Raw genomic sequence first — 10,804 nt, 5'->3', positions numbered from 1 at the left:
CAGATACAGCCAGGAGAGATTTTTTTGGAGTTGTCATATATAAAAAGATAAAGTAATGAGTAATGAGACCCTTTTATGAGCTCACATAGCCAGTTCAGATTGTTTGTTGGCATTTGCACACAGAATGTGTAATTATGTGTAATTATAATCTTGGCTGCTTGTCCCTGATCTTGGGTTAACTGACAGATGTCTATCAGATCTAGTAGTGCAGCCAAAATGTTCCAAGAGATCCTCAATTAATCAAATCTCTTGAAGTCATATTTAGAAGCTGACTTGAAAATATAAAATCATCTTAGGGCAATAAGGTGAAGTTTAATCAGATGTGTTAGAGACAAAGGTTTACATAATTACTATCCCTAATTCATTTTAGATAGATAGATAGATAGATAGATAGATTTGATTTTACTAAAAGTTGTTGTTTTGTAACATAATATTTAAAGCAGTCATTTGTGGCTTGTATGTGACAGCAAATCCTGACAACTTGTGACCCCATTCTTGATAGAATGGGAATATGAGACTTAGTTATTTCAGGCATTTATTTGACAGTTCTTTCAGCTCATGAGTTTGGAGGTGCCCATCAAGACAACTCCTACTAGTAAATGTAAATTCCCTTTTTGCATTTAGTTTATTTTCAGAAAGAAATGTTTTTGATGCTGTACTGAAACATTGACTGATAAGACCCTTCATTAACAACAGACTCCACTATTGATCTTGAAATCCTGCAACCTTGTTCACTTTGGCATTAATAACTGATCAGATCTGAAAAGCAGCTTATGTATGTCTGTGCTGAGAATAAGTAACAAATATTATTCCATTTCCAGCTTTCTTGCTTGACTAAAACTTTAATCCAATATTTATATAGACGTTTTTGTTCATACTGTTGAGTTCTCCCAATAAGCAAGAAAAATGTATTTGCATCTTTTGATCTGCCTTTGACAGCTGAATAAGCATTGTAACTGAATAGATTCAATTGCTATTGAATGCCATCAGCTGGATTTTATTACGTGTGCAGCAGTATGAAGCTGAAATTATTAAAGGTATTTCTAAACATAGGATAGGGGTCTTGCTTTTTGCATTCGGTTGCAGAAAAAAAAAATCATATCGGATCAAGTAATACAGCTTCGTTTGATAATTATTATAAAAGATATACACAATGGCTATCTAATTATAAAGCTAAAATAAGGCTTCCATTTCTCTCGTTTCCTTATTTGACTTATAGATTGTTGAGAAGTGTGCTATTACCCTGTAAGAAAATGTAAAAAAAAAAAAAAGAAAGTGCTCTATGTAGTAACATAAATTAACTGGTTTCATAAAAAAAAAAAAAAAAAAAAAAAAACTGATAAAAATCAACCCTGCAAATGAGGTTAAACCAACTAACATTTTTACATAAAGAAATAGATTCTTGATGTAACAATTGCAGGTTACCACTTTTTTTAGTACACTTTTTTTTAAACGATTGACAATAAAAGGGGCAAAAACTCTCATAGTCTTACATTGATGGAGGGACCTGAGCCAAGGACCAGTATATCATAGATACTTTGCTGTGAGCTCTTCTGACTTGGGCCAGCATGCAACCATCTAGCAACCCTCCAGAACAACATAGCAACCACCTTAGCATCTTGCCTATGACTTTTGCACAAGTACCATTCACACTGTATGGTCTTCAAAGAGTGTAAAAATCTAGCTTGATCTCTTATTGTGATCAGCATTATGAATACCACAGAAGAATCATTTGCTAGCAACATCTGCTTCATGCAGCTTGATGCAGCTATTGTTGAAATCAATACTGTGCTAATCACAACTTTTAGCTAGGCTATATTTAAATCTCTGTGAGAATAATGAAAACAGTAAAGACAGCACCTCAACTTCTTCCAGAAAAAAACAAAATCATAGACTGTAATTAACAGCTTTGTTATTGATGGCTGGAGATGAATCCAGAGGCAAGAAATCAACTGAACATCAACATATGCAGGCTGATGCGGCTAAATTACAGTTTCAGTCTATAAAATGCTTTTAATTCTGCAGTCCATTGATTCGGCTAACTTTTATTCCTGACTGGTGGTAATTTCAGTGTTCTATAAATGCACACAGCCAGTGCTGGTGAGGTCATCTATGGGTCTGTTACAAATTACCTCCATCTATCAGCTCAGAGTGCCATTGGATTCCAGGTATCAGTGATTAAAGCAGATGACACATTCTGAGAAGAGAGATTTAAAGGCAATCTCAGTAAAACTGCACGCCTGAAACTTCAGCGTTTTCTCTTCCTTAGCATCCATTCTGGAAAAGGCTGGACACTTTTATGCATGAATTCTCCCAAATGTCCCAGTTCAGTCAAGTCCCCTCCTCCCCCCTCTTCCCCACTTGCTCTTTTTTTTTAACATAGACAATGATTTTGTGTTGTTTGCCATGAGATCCATCAAACATAATGCTACTGTAGAAAAAGGTCATGCTTGTCAGTGGGATCCAAAAGTCTGAGAGCACTAGTGAACATGCTGGTAAATTTAATGGCTGCTCTCCGTTACAAATTACATCACTGGCATAACAAAAAGTTGAGTGAAATGTGAATTGACAAATAACAAAATTGGCATGAATTTTAGAATTTCCAAGTATCTTGTATGCCGCCTTTTGCTGTAATGACAGCACACACTCTTTGTGTCAAACCTGATGATAATGTTATCCAGCAAGATTTCAGAATGTTCCAAGAGCATCTTGTGTGTGTCAATGGAAGAAAAAATATCTGACCCTTTGTTCAAGTGTTAACATGGTCAATGTTAAATCCGCTTACATTTGATTAGTGACTTAAAAATAGTGCAGAATCTTCTTCTTTTTAATTTTATGACAAAACATTTCTGTTTTAAATGGTTCAAAATCCAAAAAACTTTGTTGAATTCCTGGTTTTAATTAGATTTTAAATCTCAGATCTTCACTGTTGACTTTTGAATGCTACTGTAAATGATTTTTAACAGGCACAGGTAGTACTGTATTTCACCTTGTAGAATGTTATTTAGAGGGTGGTGTGGTTAAAACTCGGGGTGGGTAAAGAATATGTTGTTGATTTGAATCATGCTAGGAGGAGTCTACCATTTTATTAATACATGCACTTTAAGTTCCTTTGGCCAAAATGCCTGCTAAATGTCTTCTTACTACTGTATATGCTATTGCTAACAATTTACCTTAAGGTTCCCTTTATTATGGGATAATGAAGAGGTTCTTTAACGACTGATTAGTCATTTACAAATGCATTATACATCACTGATATGGCGTTATAGCAACATGCATAAAAAGGCACCTTTCATGCCAAAAGCCATGTTACCTTACATGTTCTAAATACTTAATAACACTTATTCAACATTAGTAACCTATGAAAAGTGGATACTAGGAAGCAATTATTAATTTGCCAACATTAGGAACATGTACATATCAGTATGGTTTAATAGTCATCAGGCTTGATATGTGTTATGTGAATGAGCATGAAGACCTGAAAAGTGTTTTTGCAGAGGACTTTAGGACCAAGTAGTAGTTGCGAGTAAAAGTACCTAAAACAAGCTTTAGTTCCTGCAGTGGGGAAGGGCCTTTTCTGGGACACCACTCAGAGTTGCACCATTGTTTTGTCAAGGAAAGTGACAACACAAGTGAGTCAAGACATTACAGTAATTAATATAAACACAAAGCAGACTGTAGCCAAACGACATAATCCCTCCTTTTATTCTCATGATAATAGTCTATTTTGCTACATTTTGATAAAAATAAAGAATTAGGGCATTTTATTTTTAATGAACATTAAGTCCAGTATGAATAAGAGTTTTAATCATGCATTTATAGCATGTAAGTTAAAATACCCACTATTTGGCAAGTATATTGCATGAAAATCGCCTTTTCTATGCATGTTTTTTATATAATTTTTTATATAAACTTTATATCATTGATTCATAAGACATTTGTAAATGACAAAGGGAACACTAATATAAATGTTGCCATGTTATTAATATAAGATTTTGAAGTTTAAAAATATGCTTGCTAAACTGGTTAGTATTTGGCCAGTTAGCCATGTGCTGCTATAGCCATAACTACCATAACTACACTGTAAACGGTATAGGTGCCTCAAAAACCTTATTGTGTACTCAAGCAACTTCAATATATGTTTAAAGTGCCTCAAAGAACTGTTCCCTTATTAAGGGGTTACTGGGCATACCACTGACATTTAAGAGTTCTTACAAGAACATGTGGGTTCCATCAAACCCATTTCCCTTATGATGAGGGTTACAATTGACAGTTTTAGAGTTCTTGTAAGAACTTATGGGTTCCATTAAGCACTTTGCTTCAGCTTTAAGATTCTTGAGTCACCTTCTTCAATACACTGAGGCTTCAGGGTGCTTTAGGAGGTTACTGGAGGAACTCAAATGCCTTAAGGGGTTACTGTAAGATCTGTGAACATTTAAGTGGTTCCTCATGATCCTCAAAGATCCCTCAAGCTGCTGAAGACTTCTGGAGAAACTGTGAGATGTAGGACTACCTGTATTATAATTGTCTACTATGGAAACCTTGAAAATGTTACCATAATAATATATGTAAATAATAACAAAATGCAATAATTTTATAATAATTTAAAATGGAATAAGGATATAAGAATAACTTTCAAGAAGAATAAACGGAAGAATAATTTAAGATACATCAGCTTCTGTTTTAGGCTCAATTAATTGTTTTAGCCATTTGTAATATCTCTGCTATACTAAGGAGGGCACTGATGGACGGGGATTTTGCCGCAGCTGCCATTCTCCCACGCAAGAGAAAACCCCAATCTGCCAGTCATTCTTAACGGCTTGTTGACTCAACAGCTTCACTTTCTCTTTAATGGTTACTAAACCTTCCAAAGTGTATGAATATATTGTCAACACACTATATTAAAGCCCACACATATAAATATATATGCTTGATTCTATTATAAATTGTATGCTTTTATACCATTTATTTGGATATTCATGATTGAGACGTTTTAGCCACGATGCTAACAAAACCAATTTAATTTGTGGTATAAAAGGACGACTATTAATATATTGACCATGGTTTTTAGTAATGACAGCTCATGGTGTACCTATGTGTTCTCATTTGGACTCAAATATTGATGTGCCTCTCACTCACGCCTATCATACCACTTCTGAAGGTATGGATTTAACCACTGAAGTCTTATGGATTACTTTAATACTGACTTATATGATTTTTGGAGCTTCAAAATGTTGGCACCCATTCACTTGCATTGTATGGACCTACAGAGCTGATATAGTCTTCTAAAACTCTTCGTTTGTTTTCTGAAGAAGAAAGAAAGTCATACACATCTGGGATGGCATGAGGGTGAGTAAATTATGAGAGAATATTTGGTTGAACTATCCCTTTAAGAATGGAATGTTCATTTAATTGCCCACTGTGCTGCAAGCACACATTGGGTTTTGCCCATTTACTATGACATATTGGACTGGGGAAACAATGTAACAGTTGTGTTTAAACCATAATGCATAAACTGGCTATCAACTGTGATTGAAATTGTGATGGTTTGGTCAAACCAGTATTACTTTGTTTAGCATTTCTCAGATGAATATGAACTTAGCCAGTCTCCACATTAAAAAGATGAGGACAGAATGCGAGAAGAAGAACCCTAACATGGCTATGCTCCAGGATAAAATGAAGAGAACTGCAAGAGAGTGAGATATATTTATAATAGAAAAAGACACTCATGAAAATACTGGCTCAGGACCATGCCTTGTGATTACCAGCAATAGTAAGATAACGACATTTTTTAATTAAGTATAAAAGCAGTATTTAAAAAAAAAAAAACGTAATGCTGTTTCATATATGATCTTGTATCCAAAGTAATCTAACCTATTAAGATGATATTTGTTAAAAACAGATTTTTTTTTTTTTTTTTTTTCAGATATCAAAAGAAAATATAATATTGACATGGCCAGAAGAATTCTGACAGCATTGGGACCAGTGCTGAAAAAATACTGGCTGAAGCACAAAGAAGAGGCGTAGTTAAGGATCACCTGGCAAAGTACAATGGTGCTCTTTCACATGCTGAAGAGACACACAAGGGTAAGTTTTTTGGGGGGGGACCCCCCTTACATGGTTTGTGGAGGAGACAACAAATTTGAAGGACACCACTGACTGTGAAACTTTACAGATTGATCAGTCATGTTTGCTTTTCTCCACTACAATAGCTTAAAGGATTAGTTGAAGTAAACAGAATTTCTGCCATCATTTCTCACCCCTGTGTCATTCCAAACGTGGGTTACTTTGTTCTGTTGAGCTAATTTAACGAAATCCGGTCAGCTGAATTCACTGCAATGGCAGTCCATTGTGATTCGCTTTAACACTTAAAGCGCCCAGGAGTCTCACCCAAAAACTCCATGCGGCTCGCTGATAATTTTCCAAACACTCCAATCGGTTTTGATGAAAAACAACCTGATTTTTAAGCAATTTTACAGTAATATTATGGCGGCCACCATTTTGTTTTCATGAAACCTCACTGTCAAGCAAGACCTTTCATTGTTTCAGTGAGCAGTATGGAGTTTTTGGCTGAGACTCCTGGGTGCTTTAATAAGCATTAAAGTGAGTCTTTATGTATAAAAGTGTATTTGGTTTTTGAATACCTTTTTTAAGCCACTATAGCAGTCTCTATGTATATTGATTGATATTCATTAAATTATCCACTTTTGCGATCTACAGAAGTAAGAAATGGATGGATTTGGAATTACATGGGAGTGAGGAAAATATGACAGACATTTAATTTTTTGGGTGAACTGTTCCTTTAAACCCCCAACCCTTACACAATTAGTGTAAGCTTGTACATCTTAATACTTCTGACCGGTAGTGTATGTGTATATATATATATATATATATATATATATATATATATATATATACATTGTCAGTGCAACATGGTACAATCCTTCGTTGCATAATACATTAAATGGACACTTGACTTCCGATACTGTATATCAAGTTGATAAATCAAGATCAAGGCCGAAATTTCAACTGTCAGTTGTAATCTTACAGCACAAAACAAAAAGGCAAATGTAGAGAAAAATAAATGCAAAGCTGCCATGCAAGAGGTGGAGCTGGGGATGGAGGAGGGTGTTAAAGTGCAGCTTGCATCCATGCAATGGAAAGGCAACTAAGGCATTAAATATAATCAAGGACTTAAATAGAACAGCTCTGATGAGCATCTGAAATGTATTGGTAGACATCATAATCAGCTGAGCGTCAGCTGATTTTAAGCGTGATTCACGTGACCTGCCTAAACTGACGATACGCTTGATTTGCGCGTGCATTTATGTTGATTTTTTTTCCTGTTGTTTTGTTGTCAGTCTTACTGAAATAAATGAACTTTTCCACGACATTCTAATTTATTGAGATGCACCTGTACATGATGTATAAACTTTACATGTAAAATTAAGTTCAATTAACTCACATTTTGAGGTTTTGCTGACCACAACTTTTGAGATGTATAAATTAAAAAAATATTTTATAGGGAGCTCTTAATTTCCACCAAATAGCATGTCAAGTGAGCAAATTCAAGTGGAAGGGATTTGGGGTATTCTCCCCTGCCACAATAGTAGTAAAAGTTGTAAAATAGTTGTACATTCTCTGATATTCACTGATTTTCCATGTCTGTGGGAGCTCTGGCCTTAATAGACTTGCAGTAAACGTAAATAAATATTACTTATCAATATTACGATGTCATGAATACATCTAATATTAAATACAGTTTTCTCATTAAATTATCAAGCCAAAGCTGTAAGAGCATGTAACTGGCAGTTGTAAGCTGGGGGAATTATTTTGCCACAAACGACTTCCTCAGAAATGAACATTAAACTGAGCAAGCTCAAAAGCCTTCAAGTTCTACTTTGACAAGACCAAATTTGACATTGTATGTTCTCGCTGTTTAAAATGTTAAGTTGATCATACTAATTTGACTTAATTGATTTTTTTAAGTAATCTCAACGTTTTATACATTAGACAGTTCAATCAACTTTAAAATAGAGTTTGTCTGACAAAATGTAAGCTTCTTTACAGTGCTGTCAAAAAGCATGCTTCTCCTTTAACAGTCATTCAAAAGTAGCCTTGTATTTTGATGAAATAAAATGTTTTGCAATTAACATCTTTGGACTTTAATCTGTTTAAAAAATAGACATTTTTCCCCTATTACTAATGCATCCTAAGTGTCAATACAAAACTATTCCAACCATCAACATTTCAAAGATGGAAATTTGCTATTATACAACACCCAATCACAAAATAGAAAAATTGTTCTGTTCAGTGTTCCTCTATTCTATTTCTCTACTTGATTCTGTCCTACTAACGCGTTTCCACTCTCCATGCAATATTAGAGAGCTAATAGCAATTTCATCATTATCCAAGCCTCACACACTCCAGTGCTTAAACACGATGAAACCCAGAGAGAGGAGACATTTCGGCACAGCAGAGGCACTGAACAAGCAGAGGAGGTGATTACACATGCAGCCTCTCTCAAATAACATATGATGAAGTGTGATAATGGAGCTCAACACAAGGTCTCAAAATATCACACTTATATCTGTTGGTGGAGCATGGAAATATGTTTTTGTTTGAAGACTCTTTTATGTGAAAAAATAAGAACCATCATCCTTATAAATAAATTTGTAGTTATTGAGATTTTGTTATACAACCACAAACTGTGCTCAGATTTTGCACCTGAGCTATTTTATCCATATTATAGGGATAGTTCACCCAAAAATGAAATTTTCTCATCATTTGCTCACACTCATGTGTATGACTTTCTTTCTTTTGCTGAACACCAACGAAGATTTTTAGAGGAGTATTTCAGCTCTGTTGGTCCAAACAATGCAAGTGAATGGTGGCCAGAACTTTGAAGCTCCAAAAAGCACATAAAGGCAGCTTAAAAGTAAATCATACAACTCCAGTTGTTAAATCCATGTCTCCAGAAGTGATATGATAGATGTGGTTGAGAAACAGATCAATATTTAAGTCCTTAATTGCTATAAATTCTCCTCCCTGCCCAGTAGGTGGAGATATCCACAAAGAATGCGATTCGCCAAAAACAAAAGAAGAAAAAAGTGAAAGTGGTAAAAAATTACTTAAATATTGATCTGATTCTCACCTATCATAAGCTATTGAAGATATAGATTCAAACACTGGAGTCATATGGATTACTTTAATTTTGCCTTTATGTGCTTTTTGGAGCTTCAAAGTTTTGGTCACCATTCACTTGCACTGTATGGACCTGCAGAGCTGAAATATTCTTCTAAAACTCTTTGTCTGTGTTCTGCAGAAGAAAGAAAGTCATACACATCTGGGATGGCATGAGGGTGAGTAAATGATGAGAGAATTTTCATTTTTGGGTGAACTATCCCTTTAAGTTTCTACTTCTATACTATTATTGTTTGTCAACAATTATCTCATTTGTGTCTGGTTTTATTTCTCCCAGGGTATTTTGTCAAAGATACTTGAATGAAATATAACTAAGAACTCAATTACGTCACATGAGTTATGTAAGAGCAACTTCTGAGCAATAAACTTTTCCTCTGCATACCATAAACCTTTGCTGGCACAATTATGAAAAATTATTGGTTGCCAAATGTAAAGGTTAAATGTGAGATGAAGGGCTGTACAGTCATTAGAACGCCTGCTCTATATTCTTAGAAGACGCTCTGGGTGTCTTTGTGTCTCCCCCTCCTTCACAATGGCAGTTTCTTTAATTAAAAAAGCCAGCATGGATCTGAATGTCATCGTTCTACCAAACACTGCTGTTTAGCATTGTGATGGATGTCGTGTGTTTGCATGTGTATGTGCCTATTTGACTTTACAATTCACATCAGGTGTGCTTTAAAGGAATGTTCTGGGTTCAAAACAAATTAAGCATGTAATAATAATTTTAACCTGTCCCTCAGTTTGAAAAAAAAAAAAAAAAAAGAGCTAAAATTGTGTTTACAATGGAAGTTTGTGGGGCTAGTGTACCGAAGAGTTTAAAAGCATAAATGTGCGGTTACAATATGTGCAATTCTTTGAGCTGTACAGCTGTCTAAACCATTATTTTAGTGACAGGTCCTCTGTTTAGGTAAATGAACTTCTGGTAATATTACCAACGTAATTCCTGTGGGTGGATTATCTATACGTAAACTTGTGTCTTTTGTTTATAAAGGGTTTATTATGGGGTTAGTTAATGACTAATTCATCATTTACAAATGCATTGTAATAAATTGATATGCTATAACAACATGAATAAAAAAGGGTCATGCAATACTTAGCAAATAGTGAACATTTTAACTTGAAAAATTTTATGAATGCTTAATAAAAATACACTTATTCATAATTATATTAATTTAACAAATACATAATTAAAATGTCCTAATTCGTGATTTTAACACTTCACAATATAAGGTTCCATTTGGTAACATAAGTTACCTATATTATTTAACCTGAACTATCAATGAACAATACTTTTACAGCATTTATTAATCTTAGTTCATGTTAATTTTAACATATACCAATACATTTTTTCAATTAAAAGTTGTATTTGCTAACATTAGTTAATGCACTGTAAACTAACATGAACTAACAATGAACAATTATAAACTAACATTACCTAAGATTAATAAATGCTGTACTATTATATTGTTTAATTGTTAGTTCATGATACCTAAAGCATTAACTAATGTTAACGAATGGAACCTTATTGTAAAGTGTTACAGAAATTATTAATTTCATGCATGCTATGTGAGCAAAAAAAAAAAAAAACACAAATCTGTCA

Source organism: Myxocyprinus asiaticus, chromosome 33 (genome assembly GCF_019703515.2).
Source record: "Myxocyprinus asiaticus isolate MX2 ecotype Aquarium Trade chromosome 33, UBuf_Myxa_2, whole genome shotgun sequence".
Taxonomy (NCBI): domain Eukaryota; kingdom Metazoa; phylum Chordata; class Actinopteri; order Cypriniformes; family Catostomidae; genus Myxocyprinus; species Myxocyprinus asiaticus.
Note: the sequence above shows the minus strand (reverse complement) of the source record.